At 47.4% G+C, this 25,497-nt stretch overlaps 3 long non-coding RNA genes across 11 annotated transcripts in view; 2 read left to right on the top strand and 1 right to left on the bottom strand.

Annotated features, from left to right (window-relative positions):
* LOC139186879 (uncharacterized) overlaps positions 1-17,314 on the top strand; it is a 32,785-nt gene extending 15,471 nt beyond the window's left edge. The window contains exon 2 of the long non-coding RNA XR_011570553.1: positions 4,654-17,314. This is a non-coding gene — a long non-coding RNA (uncharacterized lncRNA). The remainder of the gene's footprint in view (positions 1-4,653) is intronic.
* Positions 1-25,497, top strand: part of LOC139186875 (uncharacterized) — a 436,582-nt gene that overhangs the window by 261,536 nt on the left and 149,549 nt on the right. The window lies entirely within an intron of this gene.
* Positions 1-25,497, bottom strand: part of LOC139186877 (uncharacterized) — a 116,034-nt gene that overhangs the window by 82,027 nt on the left and 8,510 nt on the right. Inside the window, exon 2 of one of the 2 annotated variants that reach the window (XR_011570551.1) lies at positions 5,727-25,390. The exons of the other annotated variant lie outside the window; for it this stretch is intronic. This is a non-coding gene — a long non-coding RNA (uncharacterized lncRNA). Of the gene's footprint in view, positions 1-5,726; positions 25,391-25,497 lie in introns of those variants that run through there. 2 annotated transcript variants of the gene reach the window in all.

The raw sequence follows: 25,497 nt of genomic DNA, 5'->3' as shown, positions 1-25,497 counted from the left end.
TTCTTGTTTTTGTGTGCAGATTTTTTGCAGAGGGACAATTAGAGACCATACAAAGCTTCTCAGTTTTGAATTTATATTGAACACTACTGTCTCTCCATGTTTCCTGTCCCATGAACTACTCCTGCAGGGCTTTTGTCACAGCTGGTATCCACCCACCTTGATGTTAGTAACAGCTGAGAGTATTTCCCCTTGGCTGCTACTGCTGCTAAGTTGCTTCAGTCATGTCAGACTCTGTGCGACCCCATAGATGGCAGCCCACCAGGCTCTGCTGTCCCTGGGATTCTCCAGGCAAGATTACTGGAATGGGTTGCCATTTCCTTCTCCAATGAATGAAAGTGAAAAGTGAAAGTGAAGTTGCTCAGTCATGTCTGATTCTTCGCAACCCCATGGACTGTAGCCTACCAGGCTCCTCCATCCATGGGATTTTCCAGGCAAGAGTACTGGAGTGGGTTGCCACTGCCTTCTCCAATTTCCCCTTGAAACTACCTGCAATTTAATGAGGGATTCTAGACATTTAATAGAAGCATACACACACACATACAAAGGTATAAATATATAATGGTGGCATTTCAAGCATATCTATAAAGTCATATTGTTTTATTCATTCTCTACCCATTTCTATTAAAGGTGTTTACTGAGTTGTGTGCTAGTCACAGTATTAATCTTAGAACACAAAAATAAACAAGTCCTTAGAAGAAGTTTGCTGTCTACGTAGTTCCCAACCAGGAGGCATAAGAATATTCTCTCCATCTTTGAACATATCTGGAGGTGGTTTGGTTTGTTCCAGTGACCTGGGGGACATTACAGGAACACTGTGGAAAGATTTGCGTAAGGAAGAATTATCCAGCCCTAAGCAGTGGTGTCTCCATTGATAAACAAATGCTAGAAAAAGAATAAGTACTAGTGGCAGTGATTTATTATATACCATACTGTCTGAAACACCTTGGCTGCATTGTTTAATTTAAGCTCACCTTGTCACTTTGGAGTAAAAACTACCTCCACTTTCATGAATGGCTGAAAGGAGAAAGTCTTTCAAGGTTATGTTGCTAAGTAAATGGCAGGACCAGTTTTTAAACAGTCCTAGATTAGACCCCAGAACCTACAATTTTAATAACTGGACCATAGAGCTTCTTAAGCTGAAGATAAAATGGAACCTGGAGATCATGCTCGAGCCCAAGCCAGAGGGCACCTACTATGATTTAGTCATCTGTCTTCCTTAAACCTAGTACAAGGACTGCCAAAATGCCTTTCCTTTATTTGTCATTTTATTAAGTCTAATCCTTCTCATTTTTATAGATAAAGAAAAGTGAAGTTCAGGAAGGTTAAGTCCTTCTAATATGAGGCAGAGCTGAGATTAGAATCCAAGGAAAGTGGCCTAGCCATTATGGAAAACAGTTATGATAATAAGTCAAAAAGTGAAAGATAACTCCCATATGATCCGGCATCCCCACTTCTGGGAAATAAGCCAAAGGAAATGAAATCAGTATGTTGAAGAGCTCTCTGTACCCCAGTGTTCATTGCAGCATTATTTGAAACTATCAAGAAATAGAAGAATCTGTGTCAATTGACAGATGAATAAAGGTGGATAACAAAAATATGGTGTGTGTATATATACATTCATACGTATTCTATATGTATATGTATATGTATGGTGGCATATTATTCAGCCACGAGAAAGAAGGAAATCCTCCCATTTGTAACAACATGGATGAAGCTTGAGGGCATATGCTAAGTGAGATACTTCAGATAGAGAAAGACAAATACTGTACGATCTCACTTGTATGCGGAATCTAAAAATGCCAAATGCTTGGAGGAATGTTTGTTGTTTGAGGGGGGAGGGCGTTTGGGAGGTATTGGTCGAAGGACATAAACATAAGATGACTAAGTTCTAGGGGTCTAATATATAGCATGGTGACTATAATACCATAGAGTGTTGTAATGTATACTTGAGAGTTGTTAAGAGTAGATCTTAAATGTTTTGACCACAAAAAGAAAGAAAAGGGTAATTCTATGAGCTGGAAGATGTGTGAACTAACCTTATTATGGAAATTCTTTTATAGCATACTTTGTTGTTGTTATTTAGGTGCTCAGTCATGTCTGACTCTTTGGAGACCCCATGGACTATCACCCATCTGGCTCCTCTGCCCATGGGATTTCCCAGGCAAGAATACTGGAGTGGGTTGCCATTTCCTTCTCCAGGGGATCTTACTGACCCATGATCAAACCCGTGTCTCCTACATTGGCAGGCTGGTTCTTTACTACTGAGCCACCTGGGAAGTTTCTAGTATATACATGTATCAAATAATTACATGGTATGCCTTGAACTTCCACAATATTATATATCAATTATATTTCAGTAAATCTGCAAACATTACAGAGTGCATCCACCACTTTAAAAAAAAGAAGAAAGCAAAGAAGGGATTTGACAGTTTGGCAGGAGCCAGCAGCTCAACCTGCCTGTCTCTCTTAGTTGACTCACTTTCCTGGTCCCTCAGTCCCCGATATCTGTTTATATCAGGTATTGGCAAACTTTTTTCCACAAAGGCCAGGTGGTGACTGTTTCAGGCTTTGCAGGTTATACGGTCTCTGTCACAACTGCTCTCTGCCGTTTTAACAAGAAAGTAACAAAAAAAAAATTTTTTTTTTAATGAAGAAATATAGTAGCTGTAGATAATTTGTAAACAAATAAACATGGTTGTGTTCCAATAAAACTTTATATGTAAGAACAGTTGTTGAGTCAGATTTGACCCAAGAATCATACTTGCTGTTCCTTGGTCTATTTCCAGTGGTAGACTTTGTGTTTTTTAGATGAATTTATACTTGAATAATCATTGATACTTTGGAATAAGACTGGTAAACATTTAGAACAGTATTCGTCAAACTGGCAGTTCACTGAAAGACTTGAGAACTGTGTTAAGAATGTAGATTCCTGAGTCCTGCTCCTAAAGATTCGAATACAGAATGTCTGGGAAAGAGCCTCAGCGTGTGTACTTCTGGCCCCTGGCTCTATATATATACAACAGAGTTTGAATACTGTAAGTGTATGGCTTCAATAGATAATTTTGCAAAGACATCACATGAAATAAATCTCTGTGTAATTTATTTCACCCACAGTCATAACTCCACGCCAGAACCTCTGGTTTAACGAACAGACTATCCATTCCGTCTCCAAACCTCGTGTCATTGTACCCTTTCCTGTTTTATTTAGAGGCAGACACATTTAAGTGAAAATAATCACCATCAGAATACTAATATGCCATAAGCTGATGTCAGGATATTTATTCAACAGAATGCAATTACCAGTAAAATGTTATGTTCTAAATGGCATGGCTATAATCCAGTGTAGGCTTTTTAACCCCTGGTGATTTTTGTTTCATTTGATTTGTGATGAGTGGCAACCAGCATGGTTGCTGGGGGCTGGCAAAGCAAGAATAAAGGGGAAATAGCCCCATGGCCCCTACAGGCAGTTTTCAACTGCAGTATGCCACTAAATCTCCATCACCACCGGGTGGCTCTACATGATTCAGTTGTTAATTGAATTTTTCCCCAAGTAGAATGAGGGCTTGTTTTGCATCAACACAGTTCCATTGTCTGATGATTGTTGTTGGTAATGTCAACTAAACTTAAGATATTTCAGCATCCACATGCACAGGCATCATTGCTGTGACTTTGGAGTAAGAGTGGGGAAGTGCACAGGAGGACAGCACACAGGAGACGTGGTACTATGCTCACTACGCTGGTGTGGACGAGATGGTTGGGAAGGTCTCTGCACAGTCACGATAGTATCCCCTTCCCGGTGCGTCGCATCCAGAGGTGCATGAGGTTGTTGTTTAGTTGCTCAGTTGTGTCCAACTCCTTTGCAACCCCATGGACTGTAGCCCGCCAGGCTCCTCTGTCCATGGGATTTTCTAGGCAAGAACACTGGAGTGTGTTGCCATTTCCTTCTCCAGGGGACCTTCCTGACCCAGGGATTGAACACTCAGACCCATGTCTCCTGCATTGGCAGGAAGATTCTTTATGGCTGAGCTACCAGGGAAGCTCCAAAAGGGTTTACGAGGTTGACACATTTTATTACTAGTGAGGTAGACTTTGACCATGTGTTTAAGGTGGTGTCTGTGAGGTTTCTCCAATGTAGATTTAAAGTTCAACTTTGTAATTAATAAGCATCTTGTAGGGAGATACTCCCAAGGCTTTGTGAATTAGTGAGTTGGATTTCAGGAAATATCCAAAATGAACACATTTAACTCTGTGCATATGAATGATGTATATCAGAGTAATCGATGACTGAAAGTGGTTATCTTGTGAACGAATCTTAAAGTCCCTCATTTGAGATAGAAGGGTTCACCTAAAAGCCAGCTGAGAATGTCATCTCAGATGTGGGATGACCAGCAGCCCAGCCCATCTCCTCACCTCAGACTGCTTTATTCCTTCCTGACTGCCTTTAGGATGTACCATGTATCCAGAGTTCGTTGCTCTCTGATTACATTTGTGTTATAGTAGAGGAGGAATCCATTCAAGTCTTCCTCTCTTTCCCACCCAATTAACATAATTGTAGTTTGGTGTGTCGATGTCCCTCCCCCTCTGCAGTGAGAGATCTGTTTTCACTAACTTGGCCCATGGTTTTTTTTGTTTTTTTTTTTTTCCCTGATACAGAACTGAGAAACAGTAATGAAGAAATGAGAAGAAAGGGGAAGGATCCTTGCATACTGGGCCAGTTCCTAGGCTCCCATTTGCTAGAGAATCCAGGTGAAGAGAAGAAAAAAGAAAAAAAAAGAAAAAAGTCAATGACACTGTTGATACACAAAACAAAGAGCTAAGAGCTGAGAAGAAAAGCAGAAAGAGCCTGATTGACTTAGAATCTTGTAGACCATTTTGTGATTACCCCAGGAGATGGCTCGCGGGCGAGTGGCCAGAGTGCTCTGCATCTTGGTAGTGAAGAAATGCGCAGTCAGCAAGTGACAGGTAAGCATACAAGAGCCCACGGAACGGTGCAGCTGATGCCTCTGAGAGGGTGTGCCCCCAGAGCCAGGCCTCTGGGAAGAAGACCCTGTTCCAGTCACCCCTGTGTTCAGTGGCTCCTTGAACCAGGGAACGCTGACAAATCTAGTATTTTTGATAGCCAGCCAGTCCTTGTGTTCAAACCCACACAGGAAAAAAATTAAGATAAAAGAGGGACTTCCCTGGTGGTCCAGTAGTTAAGACTTCACCTTCCTGTGCAGCTGGTTGCAGGTTCAATGCTTGGTTGGGGAGCAAAGATTCCACATGGTTCCAGGCGGAAAAACCAGATATAAAACAGAAGCAATATGGTAACAAGTTCAGTAGACTTTAAAAATGATCCACATCAAAAAATTTTTAAACATCTCACACATCAGGGCCCTTCCCCATGGGAGAAGGAGAGAACCCAACTCCTGTGGGACATTCAAGACCTCATCTGCATGGGGACCTGACCACACCACACACCGGTTGGTTCACAGGACTTATTAGCCTATCCCAGACGTCCCTGTCCCTTTAACACTGGCTGTAGGGATCAAAAGTTCCTTTTGACCCTTCTGAAAATATTAGGTAATGTCAGTGCAGGGGGATAATACACTCTTTCTGCATGTCTGCCCTGGAGTGCAGCAGTTGTTGCTCTTGGGAATGATTGTGCTAATTCTTAGGTCTTAAGGCCAAGTACTACATGACAACACACTTCTGTAACCAGAGAGAAGGCAATACAGAGTGTGATGTATCTTTCTGGAGCATAAAGTTTATTAAGACTATGAAGAACCAAGGAGATGACAAGCATTATCCCCTCCCCAGCAACATGAAAGACAGAAGTATGGGGGGTGGGGGACATGCCCCAGGGCACAGTCCAGTCTCTGAAGTTTCACCCAGCAGGGGAGGAGGGGCAGCCAGGCCAGGGTGGTGCCTCTTCTGGTCGCCCAGATCACTCCAGAGCATCCTCTGAGCTGGCCAGGGTTTTGGATAGGAGGCTTTCCTGAAGGCGGTAGAGGTGCTGGATTTGAATCCCGTCATCCAGGTGGGAACATGACCAGGTCCCAGGGAGCTTTGCAGGTCATCCATTTTCTTTGTCAGGTATCACTTTATTATTAGTCCTCATGCTGGGCAGCCCACAGCAAATACATTTAGAGAGACATCTCCAGATTCTCCCAGCCACGCTCTTCTTTTTCTGGGTGAGGCCAGAGGGAGTGACTGGGGACATATTCTCGGGCTGCCCAACAAGGGTGGAGCTTCCCACATCAGGCACCTCCGGGCGGCAGTGGCTTCCTTCAGGGACTTTACCGCTGATGTCATGGGTGCCATTGGTGTTGCAGGTGTCACAGGTGATGTGGTTGTCCTGTGTGCCATGGGTTTGTGAGTGCTGTGAGCGACGCAGGTGCTACGGGTGACACTGGTGTCACGGGTGCGTCTGGTGTCACGGGTGGGGCAGGTGTCACTGGTGACACTGGTGTCACGGGTATCTCAGTTGCCATGGGTGTCATCTATGTTGCAGGCCCCAGTGGTGTCCTGGGTGCTCAGGGCGTCATAGGTGAGGCTGGGATCACAGGTGTGGCTGGTGTCACAGGTGCTGCAGGCGTCACAGGTGAGGCTGGTACCTCTGGTATTGCAGCTGTCGCAGGTGCTGATGGTGTCACGGGCGTCTCTGGTGCCACGGGTAACGATGGTATCACGGGTGTGGCTGCTGTCACGCCTGCTGCAGGGGTCGCAGGTGAGCCTGGTCCTGCACGTGTCGTGGTGTTCACCGGCATGATCGGTGGCTCAGGGGCTGCTGGCATCGCGTGTGTTGCAAGTAGAGGGGGCTGGGCTGGGGTTGATGGTCCTCGCTTCCGGGCAGGGTAGGGAAGTGGCAGGCTCTCTGGTCTTCTCCGTTGACTCCTGGTTCTCCTGCTGCTGAATGATCTCCCAAAGCCAGGCAGGAATAAGCATGGACATCTCAGGGCTGGGGGTAGGCTTATGTTCTTGGCTGCTGAGGTCGGAGGAAACGGCCGGCCTCACAGTGATGGTGCGGGCCCTCACCTTGGGTTCATTCATGTCACTGCCGCTGCTTATGTCTAAGCCCTGGAGTTGGTCCCTGCACCAGCCCAGTATTGTCTCCACTGTCATCCCAGGGTGCTCTTCACAGGCTGGCGGGAGTGGCTCCTCCTGGCCCAGGTTCACCCATGGATGCTGCCAAACATCTTCTAAAGTACCTCTGTTGGTGGGTTGAGTGTTAGCATTCGTCTAGTAAGTCTATTATCTTGTTAGATAGATATTTGGGCGCATGGTAGTGACCCCTAAGCACACGCTGCCACAGGTCCCAGAAATCTTGTCCCCCGAAGGGGAGGGATCCAGTTACTATGGTGTACAGGATGCCACCGAGGCTCCACACATCCTCCTCTAGGCCTGTATAAGGCCTCCCCAGGAAGACTTCTGGGGCCATGAACGTGGGGCTGCCACAGAAAGTGTCTAGCTTCTTTTGTGGGTGCCACTGGTTGCTAAGGCCGAGGTCGGAGATCTTGGCATTGTTGTTGGCGCCGAGGAGAAGGTTGCCCAGCTTCAAATCCCGGTGCACCACGCCCCGCTGGTGGCAGTGCTGCAGAGCCGAGACCCGCTGGTGGAACGGGCTTCGGGCTACCCCTCCGTCAAGCGGCCTTTGGCCTCCAAGTAGGTGAACAAGTCTCCTCCACTGACGTACTCCATTACTATAAATAGAGCCTCCTCAGTATAAAACACTTCTAGTAGTTTCACAATATTCGGGTGGTTTACGGTTTTTAGGTTAATAAACTCTTGATTTTCTTCCTTGAGACTGGAGGAGCTCTCATTTCTCTTTTGAATGACCTTGATATGGCTACCACCTCCTTGGTCTGAAATGCCCGGCCAACTTCACTTTGGCGAATTGGCCTTCACCAGTTGTGTGAAGGATCTCATGATTCTCAATATGAGCAACCTTCCTAGCGGAGATGGCCATGAGGTCCTGCATCCTTAACTATACTAACTACCACTAAGCTATACTAATTACCTAACTGTACCACCTATACCAGTAACTATACGAAGTACCACTAAGACCTTACCAAGAATGCTAACTGTTCTAACAATATTGAGTATGCTAACAGTGCTATACAAGTATTCTATTCCTCACAACTATACTAATCGTGATAAGTCTAACTATGCTAATAAACTATTAACTATACCAACTTAGGAGTGAACCAAGAGAAGATCCAAGGTGTTGGCAACACCTGTCCCCTCCCCACCAACATGATAGACAGAAGCTTGAGGGATGCGGGACATGCCCCAGGGCACAGTCCAGTCTCTGAAGTTTCACCCAGCAGGGAAGGAGGGGCAGTCGGGCCAGGGTGGTGCCTCTTCTGGATGCCCAGACCACACTAGAGCATCGTCTGAGCTGGCCAGGATTTTGGATAGGAGGCTTGCTTTAGGCGGTGGGGGTGATGGATTTGAATCCCATCATCCAGCTGGGAACATGATCAGGTCCTGGGGAGCTTGGCAGGTCATCCATTGGCTGTTTCTGGTAGCACTTTATAAATAGCCCTCTTGCTGCGCAGCCCAAACAAATATACTCAGACAGACATCTCCAGATTCTCCCAGGCACTCGCTTCTTTTTCTGGGTGATGCCACGGGGAGTGACTGGGGACATATTCTCGGGTTGCCCAAAAAGAGTGGAGCTTGCCGCGCAAGGCACATGCGGAAGGCAGTGGATTTCTTCTGCAACTTTGCCGTCGGTGTCATGGGTGCCATTGGTGTTGCAGGAGTCACAGGTGCCGTGAGTGCCCTCAGTGTCGCAGGGACCCTGGTGTCACGGGTGATAGTGGCAGAAGTATCATGGATGGTGCGGTTACCAAGGGGGCCACGGGTGCCTCTGGGGTCACGGGTGCCTCTGGGGTCATGTGCGAGGCAGGTGTCACTGGTGATGCAGGTATCGTGGGTGTCACGGGTGTCATCAATATTGCATTCCCCAGTGGCCTCCTGGGTGCTTAGGGCTTCATAGGTGGGCTAGTGTACCAGGTGTGGCTTGTGTCACGGCTGGTGCAGGCATCACAGATGAGGCTGGTACCTGTGGTATCGCAGCTGTCGCAGGTGCTGATGGTGTCACAGGCGTCTCTGGTGCCACGGGTAACGCTGGTGTCATGGGTGTGGCTGCTGTCACGCCTGCCGCAGGTGAGCCTGGTCCCGCACGTGTCCTGGCGGTCAGTGGCATGATCTGTGGCTAGGGCGCTGCTGGCATCATGGGTGTTGTGAGTGGAGGGGGCTGGGCTGCGGGTAAAGGTCCTTGCCTCCGGGCAGGGTTGGGGTGTGGCAGGCTCTCTGGCCTTCTCCCTGACTCCTGGTTCTCCTGCTGCTGGATGGTCTCCCAAATTCAGTCGGGTTTAAGCATGGGCATCTCAGGGCTTGGCGGGAGGTGTATGTTCTTCGCTGCTGAGGTCGGAGGAAAAAGCTGGCCTCACACCGATGGCGCGGGCCACCATGCAGGGATCATTCACGTGCACGCTATCAATACCACTGAGTACGCCGAAGCCCTGGATCTGGTCCCTCCACCAGCCCAGGATCATCTCACACTTTCTAGTAATGGCATTTGTCCACTGGGGAGACCTGTCTACCACCTGGAGGCCACAGGCCGCACGATGGAGGCAGAGGCCTGATGCCCAGGAGGTAACCTGGGTGGGCGTGCTCTTCACAGGCTGGCGGCAGTGGCTCCTCCTGGCCCATGTTCACACATGGACGCTGGCAAACACCATCTAAAGTACCTCTGTTGGTAGGTTGAGCGTTTGCATTCTTCAGAGTAAGTCTATTATCTGATTGGATATGTATTTGGGCACATGTTACTGCCCTCTAAGCACACGCTGCTGGAGCTCCCAGAAATCTTGTCCCCCAAAGAGGAGGCGTCTAGTTACCATGGTGTACAGGAGGCCGTCAAGGCTTCACACGTCCATGGCTGGGCCTGCCTAAGGCATCCATAGGAAGCATTCTGGAGCCCATTAAAGCGGGGCTCCTGCAGAAGGAGTCTAGCTGCTTTCCTGGGTGCCACTGGTTGTTAAGCCAAAGTCGGAGAGCTTGACGTTGTTGTTGGCATCAAGGAGGAGGCTGCCCAGCTTCAAGTCCCTGGGAACCACACTGGGATGCTAGCAGTTCTGCAGGGCCGAGTCCAGCTGACAGAACTGGCCTTGGGCCTCCTTCTCTGTCTTTGGCGTCCTTGGGGGTGAACAAGTCTGCCCCACGGAGGAACTCAATTACTATAAACACAGTCTCCTCAGTGTCAATCACTTCCAGGAGGTTGACAACATTCGGGTGGTTTAAGATTCTCATGCTGTTAACCTCTCAAAACAGTTCCTGGATGCTGGCAAAGCTCTGATTTGTCTTGGTAATGGCCTTGATGGCTACCACTCCTGTGGTCAGAACACGCCAAGCCAACTTCACATTGACAACGTGGCCTTCAACGACTGTGTGAAGGAACGCATACATTTCCATATGAGCCACCTTTTTAGCAGAGAAGGCCATGAGGTCCTGCATCCCTAACTATACTAACCACCCCTAAGTTATACTAATTACCTAACTGTACCAACTATACCAGTAACTATACGAAGTACCACTAAGCCGTCACCAAGAATGCTAACTGTACTAACAATACTGAGTATGCTAACAGTGCTATACAAGTATTCTATTCCTCACAACTATACTAATCGTGATAAGTCTAACTATGCTAATAAACTATTAACTATACCAACTTAGGAGTGAACCAAGAGAAGATCCAAGGTGTTGGCAATAACTGTCCCCTCCCCACCAGCATGATAGACAGAAGCTTGAGGGATGCGGGACATGCCCCAGGGCACAGTCCAGTCTCTGAAGTTTCACCCAGCAGGGAAGGAGGGGCAGTCGGGCCAGGGTGGTGCCTCTTCTGGATGCCCAGACCACACTAGAGCATCGTCTGAGCTGGCCAGGATTTTGGATAGAAGGCTTTGCTTTAGGCGGTGGGGGTGATGGATTTGAATCCCATCATCCAGCTGGGAACATGATCAGGTCCTGGGGAGCTTGGCAGGTCATCCATTGGCTGTTTCTGGTACCACTTTATTATTAGCCCTCTTGCTGGGCAGTCCAAGCAAATATACTCAGACAGACACCTCCAGATTCTCCCAGGCACTCCCTTCTTTTTCTGGGTGAGGCCACGGGGAGTGACTGGGGACATATTCTCAGGGTGTCCAAAAAGTGGAGCTTGCCGCACCAGGCACATGCGGGAGGCAGTGTGTTTCTCCTGCAACTTTATTGCCGGAGTCATGGGTGCCATTGGTGTTGCAGGAGTCACAGGTGCCGTGAGTGCCCTCAGTGTTGCGGGTGCCCCCTGGTGTCACGGGTGTTAGTGACAGAAGTATCATGGATGGCGTGGTCACCACGGGGGCCATGGGTGCCTCTGGGGTCATGGGTGCCTCTGGGGTCACGTGCGAGGCTGGTGTCCCTGGTGATGCAGATATCGTGGGTGTCAAGGGTGTCATCAATATTGCATTCCCCAGTGGCGTCCTGGGTGCTTAGGGCTTCATGGGAAGGCTGGTGTACCAGGTGTGGCTTGTGTCACGGCTGGTGCTGGCATCACAGATGAGGCTGGTACCCGTGGTATCGCAGCTGCCGCAGGTGCTGATCGTGTCACGGGCGTCTCTCGTGTCACGAGTTACGCTGGTGTCACGGGTGTGGCTGCTGTCACGCCTGCTGCAGGTGCCGCAGGTGAGCCTGGTCCCGCACGTGTCGTGGCGGTCACTGGCGTGATCTGTGGCTAGGGCGCTGCTGGCATCGTGGGTGTTGTGAGTGGAGGGGGCTGGGCTGCGGGTAACGGTCCTTGCTTCCGGGCAGGGTTGGGGTGTGGCAGGCTCTCTGGCCTTCTCCCTGACTCCTGGTTCTCCTGCTGCTGGATGGTCTCCCAAATTCAGTCGGGTTTAAGCATGGGCATCTCAGGGCTTGGCGGGAGGTATATGTTCTTCGCTGCTGAGGTCGGAGGAAACAGCTGGCCTCACAACGATGGCGCAGGCCACCATGCAGGGTTCATTCACGTGCACGCTGTCACTACCACTGAGTACGTCGAAGCCCTGGATCTGGTCCCTCCACCAGCCCAGGATCATCTCACACTTTCTAATAATGGCATTTGTCCACTGGGGAGACCTGTCTACCACCTGGAGGCCACAGGCCGCACGACGGAGGCAGAGGCCCGATGCCCAGGAGGTAACCTGGGAGGGAGTGCTCTTCACAGGCTGGCGGCAGTGGCTCTTCCTGGCCCATGTTCACACATGGATGCTGGCAAACATCATCTAAAGTACCTCTGTTGGTAGGTTGAGCGTTTGCATTCTTCAGAGTAAGTCTATTATCTGATTGGATATGTATTTGGGCACATGCTACTGCCCTCTAAGCACACGCTGCTGGAGCTCCCAGAAATCTTGTCCCCCAAAGAGGAGGCGTCTAGTTACCATGGTGTACAGGAGGCCGTCGAGGCTTCACACGTCCACGGCTGGGCCTGCCTAAGGCATCCCTAGGAATCCTTCTGGGGCCATGAACGCGGGGCTCCCGCAGAAAGTGTCTAGCTGCTTTCCTGGGTGCCACTGGTTGTTAGGCCAAAGTCGGGGAGAGCTTGACGTTGTTCTTCGCATCAAGGCGGAGGTTGCCCAGCTTCAAGTCCTCGGGCACCACACCGCGCTGCTAGCAGTTCTGCAGAGCCGAGTCCAGCTGGCGGAACTGGCCTTGGGCCTCCGCCTGTGTCTTTGGCGTCCTTGAGGGTGAACAAGTCTGCCCCGCGGAGGAACTCAATTACTATAAACACAGTCTCCTCAGTGTCAATCACTTCCAGGAGGTTGACAACATTCGGGTGGTTTAAGATTCTCATGCTGTTAACCTCTCAAAACAGTTCCTGGATGCTGGCGAAGCTCTGATTTGTCTTAGTAATGGCCTTGATGGCTACCACTCCTGTGGTCAGAACACAGCGGGCCAACTTCTCATTGACAACGTGGCCTTCAACGACTGTGTGAAGGAACGCATACATTTCAATACGAGCCACCTTTTTAACAGACATGGACATGAGGTCCTGAATCCCTAACTATACTAACTACCACTAAGCTATACTAATTACCTAACTGTACCAACTATACCAGTAACTATACGAAGTACCACTAAGTCGTCACCAAGAATGCTAACTGTACTAACAATACTGAGTATGCTAACAGTGCTATACAAGTATTCTATTCCTCACAACTATACTAACCGTGATAAGTCTAACTATGCTAATAAACTATTAACTATACCAACTCAGGAGTGAACCAAGAGAAGATCCAAGGTGTTGGCAATAACTGTCCCCTCCCCACCAACATGATAGACAGAAGCTTGAGGGATGCGGGACATGCCCCAGGGCACAGTCCAGTCTCTGAAGTTTCACCCAGCAGGGAAGGAGGGGCAGTCGGGCCAGGGTGGTGCCTCTTCTGGAAGCCCAGACCACTCTAGAGCATCGTCTGAGCTGGCCAGGATTTTGGATTGGAGGCTTTGCTTTAGGCGGTGGGGGTGATGGATTTGAATCCCATCATCCAGCTGGGAACATGATCAGGTCCTGGGGAGCTTGGCAGGTCATCCATTGGCTGTTTCTGGTACCACTTTATTATTAGCCCTCTTGCTGCGCAGCCCAAACAAATATACTCAGACAGACATCTCCAGATTCTCCCAGGCACTCCCTTCTTTTTCTGGGTGAGGCCACGGGGAGTGACTGGGGACATATTCTCGGGGTGCCCAAAAAGTGGAGCTTGCTGCGCAAGGCACATGCGGAAGGCAGTGGGTTTCTTCTGCAACTTTACCGTCGGTGTCATGGGTGCCATTGGTGTTTCAGGAGTCACAGGTGCCGTGAGTGCCCTCAGTGTCGCGGGTGCCCCTGGTGTCACGGGTGATAGTGGCAGAAGTATCATGGATGGCGCGGTCACCAAGGGGGCCATGGGTGCCTCTGGGGTCACGGGTGCCTCTGGGGTCATGTGCGAGGCAGGTGTCACTGGTGATGCAGGTATCGTGGGTGCCAAGGTTGTCATCAATATTGCATTCCCCAGTGGCCTCATGGGTGCTTAGGACTTCATAGGTGGGCTGGTGTACCAGGTGTGGCTTGTGTCACGGCTGGTGCAGGCATCACAGATGAGGCTGGTACCTGTGGTATCGCAGCTGTCGCAGGTGCTGATGGTGTCACAGGCGTCTCTGGTGCCACGGGTAACGCTGGTGTCACGGGTGTGGCTGCTGTCACGCCTGCCGCAGGTGAGCCTGGTCCCGCACGTGTCGTGGCGGTCACTGGCATGATCTGTGGCTAGGGCGCTGCTGGCATCGTGGGTGTTGTGAGTGGAGGGGGCTGGGCTGCGGGTAACGGTCCTTGCCTCCGGGCAGGGTTGGGGTGTGGCAGGCTCTCTGGCCTTCTCCCTGACTCCTGGTTCTCCTGCTGCTGGATGGTCTCCCAAATTCAGTCGGGTTTAAGCATGGGCATGTCAGGGCTTGCCGGGAGGTGTATGTTCTTCGCTGCTGAGGTCGGACGAAACAGCTGGCCTCACAACGATGGCGCGGGCCACCATGCAGGGATCATTCACGTGCACGCTATCAATACCACTGAGTACGTCGAAGCCCTGGATCTGGTCCCTCCACCAGCCCAGGATCATCTCATACTTTCTAATAATGGCATTTGTCCACTGGGGAGACCTGTCTACCACCTGGAGGCCACAGGCCGCACGACGGAGGCAGAGGCCTGATGCCCAGGAGGTAACCTGGGTGGGCGTGCTCTTCACAGGCTGGCGGCAGTGGCTCCTCCTGGCCCATGTTCACACATGGACGCTGGCAAACATCATCTAAAGTACCTCTGTTGGTAGGTTGAGCGTTTGCATTCTTCAGAGTAAGTCTATTATCTGATTGGATATGTATTTGGGCACATGCTACTGCCCTCTAAGCACACGCTGCTGGAGCTCCCAGAAATCTTGTCCCCCAAAGAGGAGGCGTCTAGTTACCATGGTGTACAGGACGCCGTCGAGGCTTCACACATCCACGGCTGGGCCTGCCTAAGGCATCCATAGGAAGCATTCTGGGGCCATGAACGCGGGGCTCCCGCAGAAGGAGTCTAGCTGCTTTCCTGGGTGCCACTGCTTGTTAAGCCAAAGTCGGAGACCTTGACGTTGTTCTTCCCATCAAGGCGGAGGTTGCCCAGCTTCAAGTCCTCGGGCACCACACCGCGCTGCTAGCAGTTCTGCAGAGCCGAGTCCAGCTGGCGGAACTGGCCTTGGGCCTCCGCCTCTGTCTTAGGCGTCCTTGAAGGTGAACAAGTCTGCCCCACGGAGGAACTCAATTACTATAAACACAGTCTCCTCAGTGTCAATCACTTCCAGGAGGTTGACAACATTCGGGTGGTTTAAGATTCTCATGCTGTTAACCTCTCAAAACAGTTCCTGGATGCTGGCGAAGCTCTGATTTGTCTTAGTAATGGCCTTGATGGCTACCACTCCTGTGGTCAGAACACAGCGGGCCAACTTCTCATTGACAACGTGGCCTTCAACGACTGTGTGAAGGAACGCATACATTTCAATACGAGCCACCTTTTTAACAGACATGGACATGAGGTCCTGAATCCCTAACTATACTAACTACCACTAAGCTATACTAATTACCTAACTGTACCAACTATACCAGTAACTATACGAAGTACCACTAAGTCGTCACCAAGAATGCTAACTGTACTAACAATACTGAGTATGCTAACAGTGCTATACAAGTATTCTATTCCTCACAACTATACTAACCGTGATAAGTCTAACTATGCTAATAAACTATTAACTATACCAACTCAGGAGTGAACCAAGAGAAGATCCAAGGTGTTGGCAATAACTGTCCCCTCCCCACCAACATGATAGACAGAAGCTTGAGGGATGCGGGACATGCCCCAGGGCACAGTCCAGTCTCTGAAGTTTCACCCAGCAGGGAAGGAGGGGCAGTCGGGCCAGGGTGGTGCCTCTTCTGGAAGCCCAGACCACTCTAGAGCATCGTCTGAGCTGGCCAGGATTTTGGATTGGAGGCTTTGCTTTAGGTGGTGGGGCTGCTGGATTTGAATCCCATCATCCAGGGGGAAACATGACCAGGTCCTGGGGAGCTTGGCAGGTCATCCATTGGCTGTTTCTGGTACCACTTTATTATTAGCCCTCTTGCTGGGCAGTCCAAGCAAATATACTCAGACAGACACCTCCAGATTCTCCCAGGCACTCCTTTCTTTTTCTGGGTGAGGCCACGGGGAGTGACTGGGGACATATTCTCAGGGTGTCCAAAAAGTGGAGCTTGCCGCACCAGGCACATGCGGGAGGCAGTGTGTTTCTCCTGCAACTTTATTGCCGGAGTCATGGGTGCCATTGGTGTTGCAGGAGTCACAGGTGCCGTGAGTGCCCTCAGTGTTGCGGGTGCCCCTGGTGTCACGGGTGTTAGTGACAGAAGTATCATGGATGGCGTGGTCACCACGGGGGCCATGGGTGCCTCTGGGGTCACGTGTGAGGCTGGTGTCCCTGGTGATGCAGATATCGTGGGTGTCAAGGGTGTCATCAATACTGCATTCCCCAGTGGCGTCCTGGGTGCTTAGGGCTTCATGGGAGGGCTGGTGTACCAGGTGTGGCTTGTGTCACGGCTGGTGTAGGCATCACAGATGAGGCTGGTACCCGTGGTATCGCAGCTGCCGCAGGTGCTGATCGTGTCACGGGCGTCTCTCGTGTCACGAGTTATGCTGGTGTCACGGGTGTGGCTGCTGTCACGCCTGCTGCAGGTGCCGCAGGTGAGCCTGGTCCCGCACGTGTCGTGGCGGTCACTGGCGTGATCTGTGGCTAGGGCGCTGCTGGCATCGTGGGTGTTGTGAGTGGAGGGGGCTGGGCTGCGGGTAACGGTCCTTGCTTCCGGGCAGGGTTGGGGTGTGGCAGGCTCTCTGGCCTTCTCCCTGACTCCTGGTTCTCCTGCTGCTGGATGGTCTCCCAAATTCAGTCGGGTTTAAGCATGGGCATCTCAGGGCTTGGTGGGAGGTGTATGTTCTTCGCTGCTGAGGTCGGAGGAAACAGCTGGCCTCACAACGATGGTGCGGGCCCCCATGCAGGGTTCATTCACGTGCACGCTGTCACTACCACTGAGTACGTCGAAGCCCTGGATCTGGTCCCTCCACCAGCCCAGGATCATCTCACACTTTCTAGTAATGGCATTTGTCCACTGGGGAGACCTGTCTACCACCTGGAGGCCACAGGCCGCATGACGGTGGCAGAGGTCTGAGGCCCAGGAGGTAACCTGGGTGGGACTGCTCTTCACAGGCTGGCGGGAGTGGCTCCTCCTGGCCCTTGTTCACACATGAATGCTGGCAAACATCATCTAAAGTACCTTGTTGGTAAGTTGAGCATTTGCATTCTTCATAGTAAGTCTGTTATCCGATTGGATATGTATTTGGGCACATGTTACTGCCCTCTAAGCACACGCTGCTGGAGCTCCCAGAAATCTTGTCCCCCAAAGAGGAGGCGTCTAGTTACCATGGTGTACAGGACGCCGTCGAGGCTGCACACATCCACGGCTGGGCCTGCCTAAGGCATCCCTAGGAAGAATTCTGGGGCCACCAACGTGGGGCTCCCGCAGAAAGTGTCTAGCTGCTTTCCTGGGTGCCACTGGTTGTTAGGCCGAAGTCGGAGAGCTTGACGTTGTTTTGGCAACAAGAGCCCAGTACTCTTGCCTGGAAAATCCCAGGGATGGAGGAGCCTGGTTGGCTACAGTCCAAGGGGTCGCTAAGAGTCAGACACAACTGAGCAACTTCACTTTCACTTTTCACTGTCACGCATTGGAAAAGGAAATGGCAACCCACTCCAGTATTCTTGCCTGGAGAATCCCAGGGACAGGGGAGCCTGGTGTGCTGCTGTCTACGGTGTTGCACAGAGTTGGACACGACTGAAGCGACTTAGCAGCAGCAATCCGGTAACAAAAAGACAAATATGTGTTTGATTACATTTACAGCAAGTATCTAGGTACTCAAACTCAGAGACACCAAGAATATAATATAATGGGAACTTCCCTAGCAGTCCAATGGTTAAGACTCTGCCCTTCCACTGCAGGGAGCATGGGTTCAACCCCTGATCAGGGAACTATGATCCCACAGGCCTGCAGTATGGTTAAACATTAAAAAAAATAAATAAGAAAGAAAGAAAAGAAAATGTTACAAGGTGGTTTTTAGGAGCTAGGGGAAAGGAGACATAGAGAATTGTTGTTTAATGGTGATGGCATTTCAGTTTTGCACGACTAAGATTTCTGAAGACTGGTTGCAAACAACGTGAATATACTTAACACTACTGAACTGCACTCTTGAAAATGTTGTAGATGGTATTAATGCAGTTTATATTATGTGTCTTTTACCACAATTTAAAAAAAATATATCAAAAAGATGGTTCAAGGGAAACAATAATAAAAATATCAAAGAATCTTGCATTCAGATTGCTTGCTAAAAGAATCTTTAAACTTCCACTACATGTCACAGAATCAAGACTGACTTTTTAACTATGTGTGAAATTTGTGCATAAAAGACCAGACAAAACTCAAATCAATATACCAATCATTTTTTAAAAAAAAAACTTTGTGATGACAAAAAGTTTAGAAAATAAATGTACATTTACACAATTTTTTTAGAAAGTAAGACAGAGTGCAGATTCCTAGAGACTAGTGCTCAGATTCACTGGGTATATAAAACAGTGACAATAAGAAACTAATTCTTTGCTCATTCTAGAAATAAGTGGACAGTTGGAATTAGAATTTTTTTTAATACAAGATACAAATAACTGTAATTACTTTTTCCCTTTTAAGTTTTTCCACTATTTACAGGTATGTATTGTTGTTCTGTACAAAGTTATTTAAATGATCTTTCCACTATAAATCTCGAGATAATAAAGACCTCCTTCAGTTCTGTCCTCCATGCAGATGACTTCCAATTCCATCTGTGGACCAGAGCAATCTAAATTTTCTAAATGCCCCTGGACATTTTACTTAAAATGTTTCTCTATTAATTCATATTCAACATAAAAAGTCAAACCTATCACTGCCCTTCTAACTATTACTTTCGCTCTTCGTAATGCCATCGTACATGCCACACCAACTTAAGTGAAAATCCTGGTGTTATTCTGTCTTCTTCCATTTGCTCACCTGTCATTTACTGTGTCCAAGCCCTGCTGATTTCTCTTTTGAAGGCTATCTTTCATCTGCACTCCCTTTTTCCTTCCCTCCAAGGTTCCTTTTGTTCTGACCCTTACCACTCATGCCTAGATAAGCACAACAAAATTCTCTTTTGCCTCCTCACTTCTTGAATTTTTTCCTGTTCTAATTCTACCCAAATACATCCCTGTTAATCTTTCTAATTATTGTTGTTTGTGTGTATGTTTTTGGTTTTTGGCAAGGACACACAGCATGTGGGATCTCAGTTCCCTGACCAGGGATGGAACACATGCCCTTTGCATTGGAAGCTCAGAGTCTTAACCACTGGACCACCATGTAAATCCCCAACACTATTAATCTTTTAAGGCAGCTCTGCTTCGGCCAAAACACTATATTCATTCTTCCGCAAACTTGCTTTTGCTTTTCCTATCTCTTGGCTTTTACATCATTACCTCTTCATGTTTTCTACCTCTCCAAATCCTATTCAGACCCCAATGCTGCCTTTCTTACGTGCTCAAGACTAAGTGTGGAGCACATTTTTGCTTACATCCTTCAGAAGGCAATTTTCCATGCATGGAAACCCAGAAATAAGATACCAGGATGCTTCTTAACTGTATGATCATGACTAATGTGCTCAGTCTTCATTCCAATCCCAAAGAAAGGCAAGGCCAAAGAATGCTCAAACTACCGCACAATTGCACTCATCTCACACACTAGTAAAGTAATGCTCAAAATTCTCCAAGCCAGGCTTCAGCAATACGTGAACTTCCAGATGTTCAAGCTGGTTTTAGAAAGGGCAGAGGAACCAGAGATCAAATTGCCAACATCCACTGGATCATCCCCAAAACAAGAGAGTTCCAGAAAAACATCTGTTTCTGCTTTATTCCAGAGAAGGCAATGGCACCCCACTCCAGTACTCTTGCCTGGAGAATCCCATGGACAGAGGAGCCTGGTAGGCTGCAGTCCATGGGGTCGCTAGGAGTCGGACACGACTGAGCGACTTCACTTTCACTTTTCACTTTCATGCTCTGGAGAAGGAAATGGCAACCCACTCCAGTGTTCTTGCCTGGAGAATCCCAGGGACAGGGGAGCCTGGTGGGCTGCCGTATATGGGGTCGCACAGAGTCGGACACGACTGAAGCGACTTAGCAGCAGCAGTAGCAGCTGCTCTCTTCACTATTCCAAAGCCTTTGACTGTGTGGATCACAATAAACTGTGGAGAATTCTGAAAGAGATGGGAATATCAGACCAACTGACCTGTCTCTTCAGAAACCAGTATGCAGGTCAGGAAGCAACAGTTAGAAGTGGACATGAAACAACAGACTGGTTCCAAATAGGAAAAGGAGTACATCAAGACTGTATATTGTCACCCTGCTTATTTAACTTCTATGCAGAGTACATCATGAGAAACATTGGGCTGGAAGAAGCATATGCTGCAGTCAAGATTGCCGGGAGAAATATCAATAACCTCAGATATGCAGATGACACCACCCTTATGGCAGAAAGTGAAGAAGAACTAAAGGATCTCTTGATGAAAGTGAAAGAGGACAGTGAAAAAGCTGGCTTAAAAGTTTAACACTCAGAAAACTAAGGTCATAGCATCCAGTCCCATCACTTCATGGCAAATAGATGGGGAAACAGTAGAAACAGTGGCTGCCTTTATTTTGGGGGGGCTCCAAAATCACTGCAGATGGTGACTGCAGCCATGAAATTAAAAGACGCTTACTCCTTGGAAGGAAAGTTATGACCATCCTAGGCAGCATATTAAAAAGCAGAGACATCACTTTGCCAACAAAGGTCCGTCTAGTCAAGGCTATGGCTTTTCCAGTAGTCATGTATGGATGTGAGAGTTGGACTTAAAGAAAGCTGAGTGCCAAAGAATTGATGCATTTGAACTGTGCTGTTGGAGAAGACTCTTCAGAGACCCTTGGACATCAAGGAGATCTAACCAGTGCATCCTAAAGGAGATCAGTCCTGGGTATTCATTGGAAGGACTGATGTTGAAGCTGAAACTCCAATACTTTGGCCACCTGGAGCAAAGAGCTGACTCATTTGAAAAGACCCTGATGCTGGGAAACGTTGAGGGCAGAAGGAGAAGTGGACAACAGAGGATGAGGTGGTTGGATGGCATCACCGACTCAATGGACATGAGTTTGGGTAGGCTCTGGGAGTTGGTGATGGACCAGGAGGCCGGGCGTGCTGCAGTTCATGGGGTTGCAGAAGAGTCGGACACGACTGAGCGACTGAACTGAACCCAACTCAATGTGCTCAGTGCATACAACCACAACAAGCAGTTGTTATTTATTGAGTGCCCACTATTTTAAGCACTTTCTATTTACTAATAATGGCCATCATTTGTTGAGTTTTTCTTATGTGCTAGATCTTAAACACTGCAGGAATGAGTCCACATATATTTCTGTAAGGTAGGCAGGATTATTAGCCCATTTTTCCAGGAGAGGAAATTAAGGTAGAGAGAAAACATACAACTTAAAGAAAGTGGCCAGGAATAATGGGCAGAGCTAGAATTCAAACCCAGCAGTCTAGTTCCTCAATCTACGTTCTTGACCACGACCCTATGTTAAATTATAATGTGTCATTTAGTCCTACAGTAACCCACAAGGATATATATTGGCTTGCCTACTTTGAAAATTAACAAAATGAAATCCAAAGAAGATAGGAAATACCTTCAGTCACAGATATGGCTGAGTGGTAATGCTCAACTTCATACCCAGGTCCATCAGACTCCATTAAACGTTATTTTATATGCTTGTGCTCTTGAGTTCAACACAACTCCCTTGGACGCTTATTATGGGAATTAATTAAGACCACCATGTGTTTTATAAATGCTAATATACTATACTGAATGTTGGATTGAATTTCCTGTGAGCGCACCGTTAACTCATCACTATGCCTATTAGCATCAGACAAATAGTCTCTCAAGTGCAATCCTGTATGTCTATCGGTCTGTTTGTTGATTTTAAACTGTAACAGTTTATGTATAAGTTAAATACATGCATTATTATACTAATATATCTTCAATCTGCCACATATTAGCTAATTGCTCCTGGCAGCTTCTTATCTTATCTGTGCCTCAGCTTCCTCATTTTTTAAATAGAGACAACAGTATTTACATTAGGTGTTGTGAGAGTAATTAAAGTAATTAATAGAAGTAAAGCATTTACAACAGTACCTGGTACATAAATAAAATGCATAAAAAATAAAATGCATAAAACACCTAATATGATTGTGTATAAGAAAATATACAAAAATAAACTTTAAATAAAATAAGAAATGAGTTAAATAAATTTTATTTTAATGTACTGATTAATGATATAAACTTTCCTGCCTTACCCTAAAGTACTACTAATATCACTAATTTTAGCAACGAAGTATGATTGAACAAGTACCACTGCTTTTTACGTCTGGATATAACATTTCGTCATATAGCTATTTGATAGCCTGGTTCTAAAGAATACTGCAGTGGCCGCCATGCCTTTCTCCCGGGATCTTCCCAACCCAGGAGTTGAACCCAGGTCTCCCACACTGCAGGCAGACTCTTTACAGTCTGAGCCACAAGGGAAGCTACTGGAGTGGGTAGCCTATCCCTTCTCCAGGGGATGATCCTGACCAAGGAATTGAACCGGGGTCTCCTGCATTGCAGGCAGGTTCTTGACCAGCTGAGCTACCAGGGAAGCCTGATTTTAGTTAGGAAGTATGACTGAACATGTACCACTGCTTTCGAAAGCCTGGATATGACATTTTGTGATACAGTGATTTGATGGCCTGGTTCTAAACTTATTTTGGTTTTTCATTTTAATCGTTGCCTAGTTGAAAAATATTCTTCACAAAGCAACACAGGTGCTTGTGGAAAAGCGTATTCATATACAAGTCTTATGCTTGATCAATACATTTCCATCTTCTGTAATGTTAATCTCTTTGTTTAACAAATTAAAGGAAGGTATGTAATAGTTATATTTTTACAGATGATCTTAAAACCCACCTAAAGGCTTCATTTGGATAGTTTGTTAACAAATTAGAAAATTCACTTTTAAAGCACTTTTGATATTGACATATAAGAGTTGTACAGGTAAAATACATCAGGCTTAATCTCAGGAACAAAAATCACATAGTGATGAAAATATCTTTAAACATGCACTTTCAAAATTCTTTCTCCAAACCATGAGTTTTCTTCAAAGGCCATTATTTCCTCATTTATTACCAAAAATATCACTTTCATTTCAAAAAGATTGACTAAGTGGGTATATTTTCTAAAAAAAAAAACCAAAAGCTGCTAGATAACATATCACCAATAGCCACTGTTTTTAGCTCACAATATATCTGAGAAAAAGTTCAAACCAGGATGGGGCATGCTGTTTTTCCATTTTTCCATTGTTGTTATTATTGACTTGAATTATTAGGACCATCTTGACCAGCAGTTTCTTTGCAGGAAACATTTTAAGTCACTTATACATTTTAAGAGTGTTAAATTATCATAATCAGTAATATAGTGTATAAATCCATTTCACCAAGAACATGCAAACTACAATACGTCACTGTAAGCTCAGAATGAGGTAGCTGCCACCAACTCTGAGTTACAGAGCTCCCACTCCTCTTGCAGACCACGTGATGCAGAATCCTCTACTTAAGTGATGAGTGACGGAGCCAGTGCTATGCTAAGTCACTTCAGTCCTGTCCGACTCTGTGCGACCCCAGAGACAGCAGCCCACCAGGCTCCCCCGTCCCTGGGATTCTCCAGGCAAGAACACTGGAGTGGGTTGCCATTTCCTTCTCCAATGCAGGAAAGTGAAAAGTGAAAAGTGAAAGTGAAGTCGCTCAGTCGTATGCAACTCTTAGCGACCCCATGGACTGCAGCCTAACAGGCTCCTCCGTCCATGGGATTTTCCAAGCAAGAGTACTGGAGTGGGGTGCCACTGCCGGAGCCAGTATCAATCATATATTCACTACTAGCAAAGTTTAGTGTATTTGTATTTTCTCAAGATAAAATCTTAATAGAATTTGGAGTTCTAATATCTGGTGACTCAGTGTACAGTATCCACCTGCTGATGGAGGAAATGCTAGTTCGATCCCTGGGCAGGCAAGATCCCCAGGAGAAGGAAATAGCACTGGGAAATTCCATGGACAGAGGAGCTTGGCAGGCTACACTCCATGGGGTTGCCAAAGAGTCAGACACGACTTAGCGACTAAACAACAACAACAAAATGTTTTCTTCAGGCATCTTAAGGGACAGTCTTGCACTTCCCTAGAATGCACACACCATAATTTGGAAGTGACAGCAGGAAGCTGTCTCCTGTCAACAGTGCCACTGCATGGTCATCAGAGAGTAACATGATGCCTATGTTTTCCGCAGACCTCTATTCTTCCCATTAAGGGGACTCAAGCACTCACAGCTTTTCTCTTTCTATTCTTCACTATCCTTATTATCAAACTCAAATATATTAACACACAGGCACACTTTTAAACTCCATCTCTCGTTTCACTCTTATATCGCTCCTCCATGAATCTTCCTCTTCCCCACTCTTATTTTCCTGTGAACTGAAAAATTAATCCTTTCTTAGAAGCATAAACATAGTCATTAGTCACATGCCAAAGATAGAAACTCTCCTTTTTCATCTAAAGCTAAACAATGAAAAGTAAAATGTTAGTCTCTCAGTCGTGTCCCCCTCTTTGTGACCCCATGGACTATAGCCTGCCAGGGTCCTCTGTCCATGGACTTCTCCAAGCAAGAATACTGGAGTGGGTTTTAACCACAGATATATAAACATATACATGCATAGACACATACACTCACACATACATATGCATTGTTGTTGGCCAGTCACTAAGTCCTGTTGGACTCATTGTGACCCCATGGACTGTAGCACACTGGATTCCCTGCCCTTCACTATAATACATGCATTTTATAAATATATACGATATGCAGTTAAGATTTCAACCTATGACTTCTGGGGGTACACACACAGCAGTAGTTATGGTAAATTCTAGAAACAACACTTTTTAAACCACAGACACATAAACATAGATATGTACATACACATATACTCACTCTCTGGTGCCTCAGATGGTGAAGAATCCACCTGCAACCTGGGAGACCTGAGTTCAATCCCTGGGTTGGGGAGACCCCCTGGAGGAAGGCATGGCAACCCACTCCAGTATTCTGGCCTGGAGAATCCCATGGACAGATGAGCCTGGCAGGCTACAGTACAAGGGGTTGCAGAGTCAGACATGACTGAGCAACTAAGCACAGCACACATACACACTTACATATGCACACGTATGTAAGTAATATACACAGTAACTGCC

Source organism: Bos indicus, chromosome 14 (assembly GCF_029378745.1).
Source record: "Bos indicus isolate NIAB-ARS_2022 breed Sahiwal x Tharparkar chromosome 14, NIAB-ARS_B.indTharparkar_mat_pri_1.0, whole genome shotgun sequence".
Lineage (NCBI taxonomy): Eukaryota > Metazoa > Chordata > Mammalia > Artiodactyla > Bovidae > Bos > Bos indicus.
The sequence above is the reverse complement of the archived record's forward strand: the minus strand, read 5'-3'. Positions and strand labels throughout refer to the sequence as shown.